The sequence below is a fragment of the Bombina bombina genome, chromosome 1 (assembly GCF_027579735.1).
Source record: "Bombina bombina isolate aBomBom1 chromosome 1, aBomBom1.pri, whole genome shotgun sequence".
NCBI lineage: Eukaryota > Metazoa > Chordata > Amphibia > Anura > Bombinatoridae > Bombina > Bombina bombina.
Genome location: NC_069499.1, coordinates 1,464,142,955 through 1,464,159,412, shown reverse-complemented (window position 1 = coordinate 1,464,159,412; position 16,458 = coordinate 1,464,142,955).

The window sequence follows — 16,458 nt, the reverse complement described above, 5'->3', positions numbered from 1 at the left end:
AAGAGAGAGAGTCTCTTGTGTGGTTGTTTAGGACGATCCGCTGAGATAGGTCTGAATGATCGACGTTGCATTGTCTGAGCATACATAGTTGGAGAGGTCACAGATGGAAGCAAAATGTATAAATGTCCATGAAAGTCATCATGAGACCAATTACTTTGATGCACAACGCTACTGAGAGGCGTGCAGAGGATTGAAGGGACAGGCAGAGAACTTTGGATTGTTGCACCTCTGTTAGTTAGATCTTCATGGAGACCAAATCTACTATTTTCCCTAAAAAACACACCCTGATATTTGGAACCAGGGAACTTTTGTCCAGATTTATCTTCCACCTGTGAGAGCGAAGAAGGGACAACAGAAAATCTGTGTGAGCTCTTGCCAAATAAAAAGATGGAGCCTGAACCAAGATGTCGTCCAGGTACGGGGCCACAGCGATTCCCTGAGATCTGGCTACAGCTAAAAGAGCCCCCAGCATTTTGTAAAGATGTTGGGAGCTGTAGCCAGGCCAAAATGATGGGCTACAAATTGAAAGTGTTTGTCTAGAAAGGCAAACCACAGAAATTGAAAATGTTCTCTGTGAATAGGAACATGGAGGTATGCATCCTTTAGGTCTAAAGTGGTCATGAACTGACCCTCCTGGACCAAAGGAAGAATGGATCAGATAGTCTCCATCTTGAAGTACGGGACCTTGAGAAATCTGTTGAGGCACTTTAGATCTAAAATAGGTCGGGAGATTCCCTATTTCTTGGGAATGACGAAAAGGATGGAATAAAACCCTAAGCCCTGATCTGCCGGAGGGACCGGAATGATCACTCCCAGCGAAGAGAGATACATTGCAATTTAAGAATGCCTCTCTTTTCACCGGGTTTGAAGATAGACTTTATAGGAGAAATCTTCCTCCTGGCGGACAAGATCTTGTACAAATACATGCTGCAATATCATTAACAGAAAATCTACTCACTATGAGAGAGACAGAATACTACACACATATACATAAAATATATAAGTATGAATTGAATCATATTAGTGACTAGGAATTACTAAGATAAATATGTATTGTAATTAATACAAATTGGTGCTGAACAGTCAGAGCTGGAAATCTCCACACTATGAGAGAGATTGTAATATTGTGCACATACACATAAAATATATAATAATGAAATTAGTCATATTAGTGACCTAAACATCAATAAGATAAATATGTAATTTAAATAATACAAATAGAAGTTGCAACAGTCAGGGCTATAAATCTCCTCACTATGAGGGAGATTGGTATATAGCACATATATATATATATATATATATATATATATATATATATATATATATATATATATATATATATATATATATATATATATATAAATATGAAATTAGTCATATTAGTGTCCTAAGAATCACTAAGATAACAAATAGATGCTGTCACAGTCAACATTGTGAATCTACACACTATGAGAGATTGTAATATTGCACCCCTATATTTAAAATATATATGTATGAAATAATCATGAACATCCTATATCAATATATCATAAGACATAATAATATATATAATTTAGAGTAAAAAATTGTTGAAAACCTTAGAGCATGAACATCATATATAATTTATATCCCTCAGAGGAATTAAAATCTCAGAATATTATCCCTTAAATAAGAGACAATTAAAATAAGTAAAATACATTGATAAGTGAAACATAAAAACACACTGGCAATGTAAAAAAAAAAGAAAAAGAAAGCATAAACATTGAATATGCTAAATTATCACGATTATGAACCTGACATGTAATCATAAATGTGATACGCTTTGTCAGAAAGTAAAAATCCTTAAAAAATGGATCAGCACTGTGAATGCCCCCTCAGGATAAACTAGACATGATAATCAGAATCTGATGTTTAATAAAAACAAAATTTATGCATACCTGATAAATTTCTTTCTTTCCGGATATGGAGAGTCCACAACATCATCAATTACTAGTGGGGAATATCACTCCTGGCCAGCAGGAGGAGGCAAAGAGCACCACAGCAAAGCTGTTAAGTGTCACTCCCCTACCCATAATCCCCAGTCATTCAACCGAAGGGAAATGGAAAAAGGAATAACACAAAGGTGTAGAGGTGACTGAGGGTTAGTCAAAAATAACTGTCTTAAAATAAGGGTGGGGTCATGGACTCTCCATATCCGGAATAAAGAAATTTATCAGGTAAGCATCAATTTTGTTTTCTTTCCTAAGATATGGAGAGTCCACAACGTTATCAATTACTAGTGGGAACCAATACCCAAGTTAGAGTACACAGATGACTAAGAAGACAGACAGACCTAAACAGAAGGCACCACAGCTTGAAGAACCTTTCCCCCAAAAGAAGCCTCAGCCAAGGCAAAAGTATCAAATTTGGAAAAAGTATGCAGAGAGGACCAAGTTGCAGCCTTGCAAATTTGTTCCACAGAAGCTTAATTTTTGAAAACCCAAGAAGAGGAGACAGACCTCGTGGAATGAGCTGTAATTCTTTCAGGAGGCTGCTGACCAGCAGTCTCAGAAGCAAAACGAATTATACTTTTCAACCAGAGAGAAAAAGAAGTAACAGTAGCTTTCTGACCTTTATGCTTTCAAGAGAAACAAACAAACAAACAAACAGGGCAGAGGACTGGCGAAAATCCTAGCAGGTACGAAGTGAAAATACAGGTCCAAGCAGCTTCTGATCCTCTTCTCCCCAATAGCGGAAGTAAACCCTCTAGCACAAGGATATCTGAACATCTCCTACTTCCACGGAGTGCCGTAGCAGTGGCGGAATTAAGACACAAAGGCCTAGATTTGGAGTTCGGCGGTAGCCGTGAAAACCAGCGTTAGAGGCTCCTAACGCTGGTTTTAGGCTACCGCCGGTATTTAGAGTCGTGTAGGTAAGGGTCTAACGCTCACTTTTCAGCCGCGACTTTTCCATACCGCAGATCCCCCTACGCCATTTGCGTATCCTATCTTTTCAATGGGATCTTCCTAACTCCGGTATTTAGAGTCGTTTCTGAAGTGAGCGTTAGAGCTCTAACGACAAAACTCCAGCCGCAGAAAAAAGTCAGTAGTTAAGAGCTTTCTGGGCTAACGCCGGTTCATAAAGCTCTTAACTACTGTACTCTAAAGTACACTAACACCCATAAACTACCTATGTACCCCTAAACTTAGGTCCCCCCACATCGCCGCAACTCGATTCAATTTTTTTAACCCCTAATCTGCCGACCGCCACCTACGTTATACTTATGTACCCCTAATCTGCTGCCCCTAACACCGCCGACCCCTATATTATATTTATTAACCCCTAACCTGCCCCCCACAACGTCGCCGCCAGCTACTTACAATAATTAACCCCTAATCTGCCGACCGCAAAGCGCCGCCACCTACGTTATACTTATGTACCCCTAATCTGCTGCCCCTAACACCGCCGACCCCTATATTATATTTATTAACCCCTAACCTGCCCCCCACAACGTCGCCGCCAGCTACTTACAATAATTAACCCCTAATCTGCCGACTGCAAAGCGCCGCCACCTACGTTATCCTTATGTACCCCTAATCTGCTGCCCCTAACACCGCCGACCCCTGTATTATATTTATTAACCCCTAATCTGCCCCCCACAACGTCGCCGACACCTGCCTACACTTATTAACCCCTAATCTGCCGAGCGGACCTGAGCGCTACTATAATAAAGTTATTAACCCCTAATCCGCCTCACTAACCCTATCATAAATAGTATTAACCCCTAATCTGCCCTCCCTAACATCGCCGACACCTAACTTCAATTATTAACCCCTAATCTGACGACCGGAGCTCACCGCTATTCTAATAAATGGATTAACCCCTAAAGCTAAGTCTAACCCTAACACCCCCCTAACTTAAATATAATTTAAATCTAACGAAATAAATTAACTCTTATTAAATACATTATTCCTATTTAAAGCTAAATACTTACCTGTAAAATAAATCCTAATATAGCTACAATATAAATTATAATTACATTGTAGCTATTTTAGGATTAATATTTATTTTACAGGTAACTTTGTAATTATTTTAACCCGGTACAATAGCTATTAAATAGTTAAGAACTATTTAATAGTTACCTAGTTAAAATAATTACAAAATTACCTGTAAAATAAGTCCTAACCTAAGTTATAATTAAACCTAACACTACCCTATCAATAAATTAATTAAATAAAATACCTACAATTACCTACAATAAAACCTAACACTACACTATCAATAAATAAATTAAATACAATAGCTACAAATAACTACAATTACATAAACTAACTAAAGTACAAAAAATAAAAAAGAACTAAGTTACAAAAAATAAAAAAATATTTACAAACATAAGAAAAATATTACAACAATTTTAAACTAATTACACCTACTCTAAGCCCCCTAATAAAATAACAAACACCCCCAAAATAAAAAAATGCCCTACCCTATTCTAAATTAATAGAGTTAAAAGCTCTTTTACCTTACCAGCCCTGAACAGGGCCCTTTGCGGGGCATGCCCCAATAAAATCAGCTCTTTTGCCTGTAAAAAAAAACATACAATACCCCCCCCCAACATTACAACCCACCACCCACATACCCCTAATCTAACCCAAACCCCCCTTAAATAAACCTAACACTAGCCCCTGAAGATCTTCCTACCTTGTCTTCACCATCCAGGTTCACCGATCCGTCCTGGCATCCGGTGCTGAAGAGGTCCAGAAGAGGCTCCAAAGTCTTCCTCCTATCCGGCAAGAAGAGGACATCCGGACCGGCAAACATCTTCTTCCAAGCGGCATCTTCAATCTTCTTCCATCCGGTGCGGAGCGGGTCCATCTTGAAGCAGCCGACGCGGATCCATCCTCTTCTTCCGGTGTCTCCCGACGAATGACGGTTCCTTTAAGGGACGTCATCCAAGATGGCGTCCCTCGAATTCCGATTGGCTGATAGGATTCTATCAGCCAATCGGAATTAAGGTAGGAATATTCTGATTGGCTGATGGGATCAGCCAATCAGAATCAAGTTCAATCCGATTGGCTGATCCAATCAGCCAATCAGATTGAGCTCGCATTCTATTGGCTGTTCCGATCAGCCAATAGAATGCGAGCTCAATCTGATTGGCTGATTGGATCGGCCAATCGGATTGAACTTGATTCTGATTGGCTGATTCCATCAGCCAATCAGAATATTCCTACCTTAATTCCGATTGGCTGATAGAATCCTATCAGCCAATCGGAATTCGAGGGACGCCATCTTGGATGACGTCCCTTAAAGGAACCGTCATTCGTCGGGAGACACCGGAAGAAGAGGATGGATCCGCGTCGGCTGCTTCAAGATGGACCCGCTCCGCACCGGATGGAAGAAGATTGAAGATGCCGCTTGGAAGAAGATGTTTGCCGGTCCGGATGTCCTCTTCTTGCCGGATAGGAGGAAGACTTTGGAGCCTCTTCTGGACCTCTTCAGCACCGGATGCCAGGACGGATCGGTGAACCTGGATGGTGAAGACAAGGTAGGAAGATCTTCAGGGGCTAGTGTTAGGTTTATTTAAGGGGGGTTTGGGTTAGATTAGGGGTATGTGGGTGGTGGGTTGTAATGTTGGGGGGGGGGTATTGTATGTTTTTTTTTACAGGCAAAAGAGCTGATTTTATTGGGGCATGCCCCGCAAAGGGCCCTGTTCAGGGCTGGTAAGGTAAAAGAGCTTTTAACTCTATTAATTTAGAATAGGGTAGGGCATTTTTTTATTTTGGGGGTGTTTGTTATTTTATTAGGGGGCTTAGAGTAGGTGTAATTAGTTTAAAATTGTTGTAATATTTTTCTTATGTTTGTAAATATTTTTTTATTTTTTGTAACTTAGTTCTTTTTTATTTTTTGTACTTTAGTTAGTTTATGTAATTGTAGTTATTTGTAGCTATTGTATTTAATTTATTTATTGATAGTGTAGTGTTAGGTTTTATTGTAGGTAATTGTAGGTATTTTATTTAATTAATTTATTGATAGGGTAGTGTTAGGTTTAATTATAACTTAGGTTAGGACTTATTTTACAGGTAATTTTGTAATTATTTTAACTAGGTAACTATTAAATAGTTCTTAACTATTTAATAGCTATTGTACCTGGTTAAAATAATTACAAAGTTACCTGTAAAATAAATATTAATCCTAAAATAGCTACAATGTAATTATAATTTATATTGTAGCTATATTAGGATTTATTTTACAGATAAGTATTTAGCTTTAAATAGGAATAATGTATTTAATAAGAGTTAATTTATTTCGTTAGATTTAAATTATATTTAAGTTAGGGGGGTGTTAGGGTTAGGGTTAGACTTAGCTTTAGGGGTTAATCCATTTATTAGAATAGCGGTGAGCTCCGGTCGTCAGATTAGGGGTTAATAATTGAAGTTAGGTGTCGGCGATGTTAGGGAGGGCAGATTAGGGGTTAATACTATTTATGATAGGGTTAGTGAGGCGGATTAGGGGTTAATAACTTTATTATAGTAGCGGTGCGGTCCGCTCGGCAGATTAGGGGTTAATAAGTGTAGGCAGGTGTCGGCGACGTTGAGGGGGGCAGATTAGGGGTTAATAAATATAATATAGGGGTCGGCGGTGTTAGGGGCAGCAGATTAGGGGTACATAGCTATAATGTAAGTTGCGGCGGTTTACGGAGCGGAAGATTAGGGGTTAATAATAATATGCAGGGGTCAGCGATAGCAGGGGCGGCAGATTAGGGGTTAATAAGTGTAAGGTTAGGGGTGTTTAGACTCGGGGTGCATGTTAGAGTGTTAGGTGCAGACGTAGGAAGTGTTTCCCCATAGGAAACAATGGGGCTGCGTTAGGAGCTGAACGCGGCTTTTTTGCAGGTGTTAGGTTTTTTTTCAGCTCAAACAGCCCCATTGTTTCCTATGGGGGAATCGTGCACGAGCACGTTTTTGAGGCTGGCCGCGTCCGTAAGCAACTCTGGTATCGAGAGTTGCATTTGCGGTAAAAATGCTCTACGCTCCTTTTTTGGAGCCTAACGCAGCATTTTTTTGAACTCTCGATACCAGAGTTAATTTTATGGTGCGGCCAGAAAAAAACCCGCGGAGCGTTAACAGCCCTTTTACCGCCAAACTCCAAATCTAGGCCAAAGTAAAGCAATACAAAAAAGTGAAGAGCAGGCACTACTAGGGGGTGTAGCATAAAAATTAAGGTTTCATTGAGACAAAAAAAGAGGGACAAAAAAAAAAAAAAGGGACAAAAAAAAAAGGAACAATAAAATCAGCTAAAGCAGAGCGCTCTTGTTTAGCCAAATAACAGCAGACAGACAACAGACACAGAGTCTGATGCATTTCGCGCCCCCTAGTGGCGCTTATACATAGACAAAAATACTTAGTCGCCTGTAGGTAGAATTTTAGAGCACGCACAACATCCAAGTTGGACAACAAACGTTCGTTATGAGAAGGATTAGGACATAGAGAAGTGTAATGTCCCCTTTAATTCAGCTCCACCTTCTTTTGCTTTATAAGTGCACTTCCTGCTATCCTCTTTGCTTGATTATTTTGTTTGGTATATGTTAATGATACATTCCTCCAACCAGCTGCCAGATTTTGAGCCTCAAGCCTTTTCTACCTTTAAGGCTACTTGTTGCCTTCATCACTAACCTGAACCAAGTACCTGACTCCTTTGTTACTCATTCAGCTGTTCAGCTGCTCTCCGTTCTCAGCTACAGAACGCTTCCTGTTTTCAGTGGATTGATCTAGTACAGCCGAATCTACACGCTGTCCCACGCTCACTCCTTCTAGTAGCTCTCACGGACACCGCTACTGTTTCCATCTCTCCGTGTAACATACACCTACCATCGGATTTCCATCTGTTGCCGCCACTAGTACTTGCAAGTATATCACAAACTGTATTGTGCTGCTAATTGCTATTGACTGTCATTCTGTTGCTTGCAATACTATGCACTTGCTTATCTATGGCTAACTTGTTTACTAATCACTAGTTGCCTAACCTACAGCCTGCATTCTAAACACATCTTATGTTTTACATCAATCAAAGCAATAAGAACATACCAGCTGAACTTCTTGCATAGCTTCACACATATATATATATATATATATATATATATATATATATATATATATATATATATATATATATATATATATCAGCAGCTATCCTAACCTCTATCTGCTGTATTACTCTGCAATCCCTCAGTTTCACTTCTTGCACAGCTGCTGGGAATCATCCATTACTATTAAAGTGCTGTATTAACACTGACACTGCAGGCTAAGCCTTTCCTGTGGTTGTTCTGGTATTACAGCTACACAATATATATATTGTAGTTATAACATAACATAATAATCAAGCCTAAAAAAATAAAATAAAAAAAAATAAATAAAAAAAAAAAATAACTACTTTTAGTAATGGATCCCCAAGCAGTGAAAACTGAAATTGATACTCTGAATCAAAAAGTCGAATATTTGCAAGAGCACTTACAGATTTGCAAACCGAGAACAAAGCCTTAAAAAATCTGGTTAAAGACATAGTTGCACCAAAAAACACTGAGCCTCCAGAGCCACAGATAAATCCTCCAGCTTTGTTTTCAGGGAAAAGAAGTGAATTCAGGGACTTTAAAAATGCCTGTTATCTTTTATTTACCATGAAACCCAGGACATATTGTTCTGATAAAATAAAAGTCTGCACAGCCATATCATATTTAACTGCCGAACCCAGGTCATGGGCAAACCGGCTATTTGAGTCAAACAGTCCTATTTTGGAGTCCATTGATCAATTTTTTATTTCCATGGCTGCTTTATATGAGGATAGTAATACCCAGATTCATGCAGAAACTAAACTCAGAGCACTTAAACAGGGAAAACGTCCTGTAGAGGAGTTTATAACTGATTTTCAAATGTGGGCGACTGACTCCCAATGGAATAATATCTCCCTAAAAAAACAGTTTAGATTGGGACTTAATGACACACTTAAAGATGAACTGTCAAGGCTGGAGATGCCTGATACCCTGCAAGGCTTAATGAAGCTAGCAACCACTTTAGACCGTAGGTTTAGGGAGAGACACTCTGAAAAACTATCAACAGACACACCCCCTAGAAGATTATTGTTCCCCACTACTGAAAAACATAACCACCAGCAAACACCCATGGAGATAGGTATCATTAAAGGACCTCTGTCAGCTGAGGAAAAAACAAGATGACGCATGTCTAACCTCTGTCTGTATTGTGCGAATAAAGACCATTCAGTTTCATCCTGTCCGATTTTAAACCGACAAAAGAAGGGTAATCTGACTATTATAAATTCTGCCACACCTAAATTTACAGTAGACCACCAATCATTTACATTATCTCTGTCTTTACAGTGGGATCTCCAACAAATCAAGACTGACGCAATAATTGACTCCGGGGCTTATGATTGTTTCATAGATTCTAAGTTCGTTTCTGTAAATAAAATTCCTTGTGTTGATAAGCATACACCTGTGTTTATAAAAGTAATTGACGGTTCCTTCATACATAATGGACCCATCACACAGCACACTATACCATTACTAATTGCTACAGATCAAGGTCACACTGAATATCTCAGTTTCGATGTAATACCAACCTCTCTACATCCTATTATTATGGGGTACACATGGTTGAAAAAACATAACCCGAGTATAAATTGGGTTACACCTAATATTTTATTTGATTCCCATTACTGCAAAACCACTTGTTTCCCCCATCAGTTACTTGGAGCAGTAGACATCGCTATTCCTTCCCAATACCATGATTTAACTGATGTCTTTGATTTAAAAGAGGCTGAGGTATTGCCTCCTCATAGGGTATATGATTGCCCCATAGATTTAATCCCTGGTTCCCAAATCCCATATGGGAAAATTTATCCACTTTCACAAAAGGAGTTGCAACATTTAAGGGAATACTTAGATGACAACATAAGAAAAGGCTTTATAGTACCCTCTGTCTCACCTGCAGCTGCAGGCATGTTTTTTGTTACTAATAAAGATCAGTCACTAAGACCAATCATTGATTATAGGGCCTTAAACTCAATTACAGTAAAGAACCGTTACCCTCTGCCACTCATCCCCGAACTCTTAGAACGCTTAAATGGCGCCACCATTTTTACCAAATTGGATTTGAAGGGGGCCTATAATTTAATAAGAATCAAGGAGGGGGATGAGTGGAAGACAGCTTTTAGAACGAGGTATGGACTCTTTGAGTATAAGGTTATGCCATTTGGGCTATGCAATGCCCCTGGCACATTTCAACACTTTATAAATGACATTTTTAAAGATCTAATTGATGTGTGTGTTATCATCTATCTCGATGACATTTTGGTTTATTCTAGAGATACACAGGAACATATAAAACATGTAAGGTGGGTTTTAACAAGACTTCGTGAACATAAATTATTTGCAAAGGCAGAAAAATGTTTATTTCATGTACATGAAATAAAATTTTTAGGTTATATCATTTCCCCTGACAAAGTACAGATGGATCCCGAAAAATTGATGGCAATTAAAAACTGGCCCAAACCCACTAACCTGAAATCTCTGCAGAGATTTTTAGGTTTCGCTAATTTTTATCGTAGATTCATATTTAACTTTTCTACTATTGTGAAACCACTCACAAATCTAACCAAAAAGGCAGTTCCATTTCGGTGGACCTCAGATGCTGATCAAACCTTTAATTTACTAAAAGACTGTTTTACTACCGCTCCAATTTTAAGTTTACCAGATCATACTTGTCAGTTCATTCTGGAGGTGGATGCCTCAGACACGGGCTTGGGTGCAGTTTTATCCCAAAGATCTGATGAGAAACATCCAACTCACCCCATTGCCTTTTATTCCAGAACGTTGCTACCCGCTGAAGTTAATTATTCAGTAGGCGACAAGGAGTTGCTGGCAATAAAATGTGCATTGGAGGTTTGGAGGCATATCTTGGAAGGCACTGACAAAGCTTTCATTATCTACACTGATCATAAAAACCTTCAATATTTAAGACAGAATAAGACATTATCATCCCGTCAGGTGCGTTGGTCACTTTTTTTTGATAGATTTAATTTTTTGATAACATACAGACCAGGCAAGCTAAACACCAAAGCTAATGCCCTTTCTCGACTGACGGATAACAGACCACATACAGACGACACCTTACAAATGATACCTTCTCACAAAATAATCGGAACCCTAAGCAATCTTGAAGTTGATATTTTAAAGGCTTTAGAGAGTGACACGCTGCCTACACAATTTCAGTTGAACAAAGAGCCAAACGGTCTTCTCACAATGAAACAGAAATTGTACATACCAAAACAATTAAGATCTAGACTCCTAGATCATTATCATGATAATCCTATGTCTGGACATTTAGGTATATTTAAAACAACCGAACTGATGCAAAGGAATTTTTGGTGGCCAAATATGGGTAAAACCATACAAGATTATGTCACTTCTTGTGAGACATGTGCACGATACAAGATAGAGAGGAAAAAACCAATAGGTTATCTCACACGTCTTCCTATCCCTGACATTCCTTGGACTGTAATTTCCATGGATTTTATAGTGGAACTTCCACCATAACACAATCACAACACAATCATGGTAGTTGTGGATCATTTGACTAAACTTGCTCACTTTATACCTTTAAAAAGTTTACCCACAGCCTCCCAAACTGCTGATACCTTCCTAAAGCAAATTGTAAAACTGCATGGGATACCAAATGTCATTATAACAGATCGCGGTTCTCAGTTTACCTCCCATTTCTGGAAGGAAATTTGCAAACTATTAAACATACATCCTAGACTTTCAACGGCATATCACCCCCAGACTAATGGCCTCACTGAGCGAGTGAATGGTATCCTTGAACAGTATCTTAGATGTTATGTTACACACCAGCAGGATGACTGGCTAAATCATTTGTCCTTAGCCGAATTCTCATATAACAATTCCGTATCGACCTCAACTAAGATGACCCCTTTCTATGCCACCTATGGTTATCATCCACAAACCATCAGACTGCCTAGAACAGATTCTTCATCACCATCTGTCACTTCTTAGCCAACCTGCAGGATGCCCTACAACTACTTAAAGTTCACTTACACAAAGCCAAGACTAATCAACAACATTACTATAACACGAGACATCGTCCAGGTCCTGATTATAAATTAGGCGACCAAGTGTGGCTTTCCACCAAATTTCTTAAACTTGTTATACCTTCTAAGAAATTGGGTAGTCAATTTATCGGACCTTTCCGTATTCTACGTATTCTCAACCCAACAACTGTTGTGTTGGACCTGCCCGAGAAATATAAAATTCATCCTTCTTTTCATATATCGCTGCTCAAACCCTACAGAACCAGTGAAGAATTTCCGCGCTTAAGTGTTCCACCACCGCCTGTTACTGTCGAGGACCATGAGGAATATGAAGTTGATAGCATCCTTGACTCTCGTATATATCGTGGGAGACTACAGCATTTGGTTCGATGGAAAGGGTATGGGCAGGAGGAAGACTCTTGGTTGTTGCACTCCCTGGTCCATGCCCCACGTCTTGTTTCTTTTTTTCATAGACGTTATCCTCAGAAACCCAATGCATCCTTGGTGATGATGCCTTGAGGGGGGGGGATCTGTAATGTCCCCTTTAATTCAGCTCCACCTTATTTTGCTTTATAAGTGCACTTCCTGCTATCCTCTTTGCTTGATTATTTTGTTTGGCATATGTTAAGGATACATTCCTCCAACCAGCTGCCAGATTTTGAGCCTCAAGCCTTTTCTACCTTTAAGGCTACTTGTTGCCTTCATCGCTAACCTGAACCAAGTACCTGACTCCTTTGTTACTCATTCAGCTGTTCAGCTGCTCTCCGTTCTCAGCTACAGAATGCTTCCTGTTTTCAGTGGATTGATCTAGTACAGCCGAATCTACACGCTGTCCCACGCTCACTCCTTCTAGTAGCTCTCACGGACACCGCTACTGCTTCCATCTCTCCGTGTAACATACACCTACCATCGGATTTCCATCTGTTGCCGCCACTAGTACTTGCAAGTATATCACAAACTTTATTGTGCTGCTAATTGCTATTGACTGTCATTCTGTTGCTTGCAATACTATGCACTTGGTTATCTATGGCTAACCTGTTTACTAATCACTAGTTGCCTAACCTACAGCCTGCATTCTAAACACATCTAATGTTTTGCATCAATCAAAGCAATAAGAACATACCAGCTGAACTTCTTGCATAGCTTCACACATATATATATATATATATATCAGCAGCTATCCTAACCTCTATCTGCTGTATTACTCTGCAATCCCTCAGTTTCACTTCTTGCACAGCTGCTGGGAATCATCCATTACTATTAAAGTGCTGTATTAACACTGACACTGCAGGCTAAGCCTTTCCTGTGGTTGTTCTGGTATTACAGCTACACAATATATATATTGTAGTTATAACATAACAAGAAGGAACAGCAATTTCCTGAATATTATTTCTATCCGAAACAACTTAAGGAAGAAAACCAAACTTAGTATGGAGAACGTCCTTATCCGCATGAAAGATAAGGTAAGGCAAATCGCACTGCAAAGCCGAGAGTTCTGAGACTCTCCGAGCAGAAGAGATAGCAACCAGAAACAAAACCTTCCAAGATATGCAATTGCAATGGCTCAAACGGAACCTGCTGCAAAACTTTAAGAACAAGGTTAAGGCTTCAAGGAGGAGCAATAGGTTTAAACACAGGCCTGATTCTGACCAGGGCTTGACAAAAAGATTGAACATCTGGCACGTCCGCCAGACGCTTGTGTAACAAAATAAATAATGCAGAAATCTGACCTTTCATAAAACTAACTGACAATCCTTTCTCCAGACCTTCCTGGAGAAAGGATACAATCCTAGGAATCCTGACCCTACTCCAAGAGTAGCCTTTGGATTCACACCAATAAAGGCATTTACGCCATACCTGATGGAATCATTTTCTAGTAACAGGCTTGCGAGCCTGGATCATGATCTCAATGACCGACTCAGATAAACCATGCTTAGAGAGAACTAAGCATTCAATCTCCAAGCAGTCAGCTTCAGAAAAACAAGATTTGGAAGAAGGAATGGACCCTGAGTTAGAAGGTCCTTCCTCAGAGGCAACCTCCAAGGTGGAAGAGATGACATCTTCACTAGGTCTGCATACCAGATCCTGCGAGGCCATGCTCTCTCCTGTTTGATAAGAGCAATGAGTCATGGAAGGAGAGCAAATGGAGGAAACAGGTATGTTAGATTGAAATCCCAAGGAATCGCAGAGCATCTATTATGGCGGCCTGCGGATCTCTTGACCTTGAACCGTACCTTGAAAGCTTGGCATTCTGCCGAGACGCCATCATATCCAACTCCAGCACCCCCTATTTGAGGGTTAATCTGGAGAACACCTCCGGATGGAGAGCCCCCCTTTACCGGGGATGAAATGTCTGCTCAGGAAATCCGCTTCCCAGTTGTCCACTCCTGGAATGTGGATGGCAGATAGACAATAATTGTGAGTTTCCGCCCACTGAACAATCCGAGCCACCTCCTTCATGGCTAAGGAACTCTGAGTTCCTCCCTGGTGGTTGATGTAAACCACTGAGATGATGTTGTCCGACTGGAACCTGATAAACCAGGCTAAGGACAACTGAGGCCAAGCCATCAGAGCATTGTAAATCGCTCTCAACTCCAAGATGTTTATGGAAAGAGCAGACTCCTCCCGAGTCCATAGTCCCTTCGCCTGTAAGGAGTCCCAGACTGCTCCCCAGCTCAGCAGGCTGGCGTCCGTGGTCACAATCACCCAGGAAGGTCTCTGGAAGTATGTGCCCTGAGACAAAAGTTCCTGAGAAGGCCACCACAGAAGAGTCTCTTTTGTCGACTGATCTAGATCTATCCTCTGAATGGTCTCCGTTCCATAGACTGAGCATGCAGAACTGCAGAGCTCTCAAATGGAATTGAGCAAAGGGAATAATGTCCATGGAAGCGACCATCAGACCAATTACCTCCATAAATTGAGCCACTGATTGTCGAACAGTAGACTGCAGAGAGAGGCAAGAGAAAAGAACTTTGGATTTTCTGACCTCCTTCAGAGGTGCCTGAGGTTTAGTCAAAAATAACTGTCTTTTTTTTACATTATATTTTTATTGAGGTTGTAAAATTCAAACACAATAGCAAGGTTACAGTGCAAATATGAACAGCAGCATTTGTCCGCACATTTACAGGACTGTCATCAGGATCAATCATACATATAAAGAATTGTACATGCAGTAAAGTTTTTTTAAATTAAACAGTATAATGGAAAAGGATATCAACATTTAGATATAAGTTCAACTAGTTAAAAATGGATAACCTAGATGATCAGTAATCCACCTCTTTAATATTTCTTAGTAGTTGCTATATATATGTGATATACCCTCTTCCAACAAATGAGGCCACTCTTGGGTCTCAGGTAATCAAGCGATAACTGTATATAAGAGGGAAGCTTATCAACAATATTGTGGGTCCACATGACTGTAGTTATAAACAATGAATAAAAATAATTAAATTTCTTACAGAATCTATAGGATATATTTTCCTTAGCCTATCCATATAAGCAATGTGGGGGGGGGGACACACAAACGGATTCAGCAATCTTGCGAGAACTAGTTAGTCGCTATATATAGTTCAGAACTATCTAAAAGATATCTTGAGTATTATTAAAAAAATGACTGTATGCCTAGCTAAGGGCAGTAGTACAATATCATATATTTAACATATTATCTTAGATGAATTAAAATCGTCAGCAGTGAAATCGTACATAATCAGTAGGGTCAAAGCTAAATATGGACTAAACATTCTACTTAGTGGGCTAACTGTTGTTGGATCATATATAAAAGTATGACATAGCGAGATGGAAATGATGGTGGGATATGTCTAACTGGATTCAGGATAACCAATATCAGTCAAAAGGTATACTCCAAGATATAAGTAGAATATAAACTGTATGGGGCTAAGAGCCTATCTCCCAGGATCGTTTACTTCAGTAAACTTTAGTGGGGGGATCGAACGCTTGTAATATCTAGCTGAGGGCTAGTGTTCTATATGAATTTTGAAACCTCCGAATATACAAGAGGCCTCACTGGAAAGCATAGTGTAAACTAGTAGAGTATAGCAGATAAGCAAAGTATGCCACAAACTATGTGGTGTTATATAAAATTATATAAAATATGGACTCCAAAGAGAGGTTGTTATGTAGCGTGTATAGAGAGCTCTGAAGAGAGTCATGTAAAAAATGAACCTGTACACATATATAAATACTTATCCAGCTAACATTAGATTTAAACTCCGAATGCCACTAGTGTGATAGACTTCGGTCCCGCTGTCTCGGCCGCTGACAGCAGAACGGTCAATACCTCTGTTTTAGGGCAAACAGTACATTTTTAGATACAGTATGTAACTATTGCTTTAAGATCTGCATCAGCTCTTAAGCTAT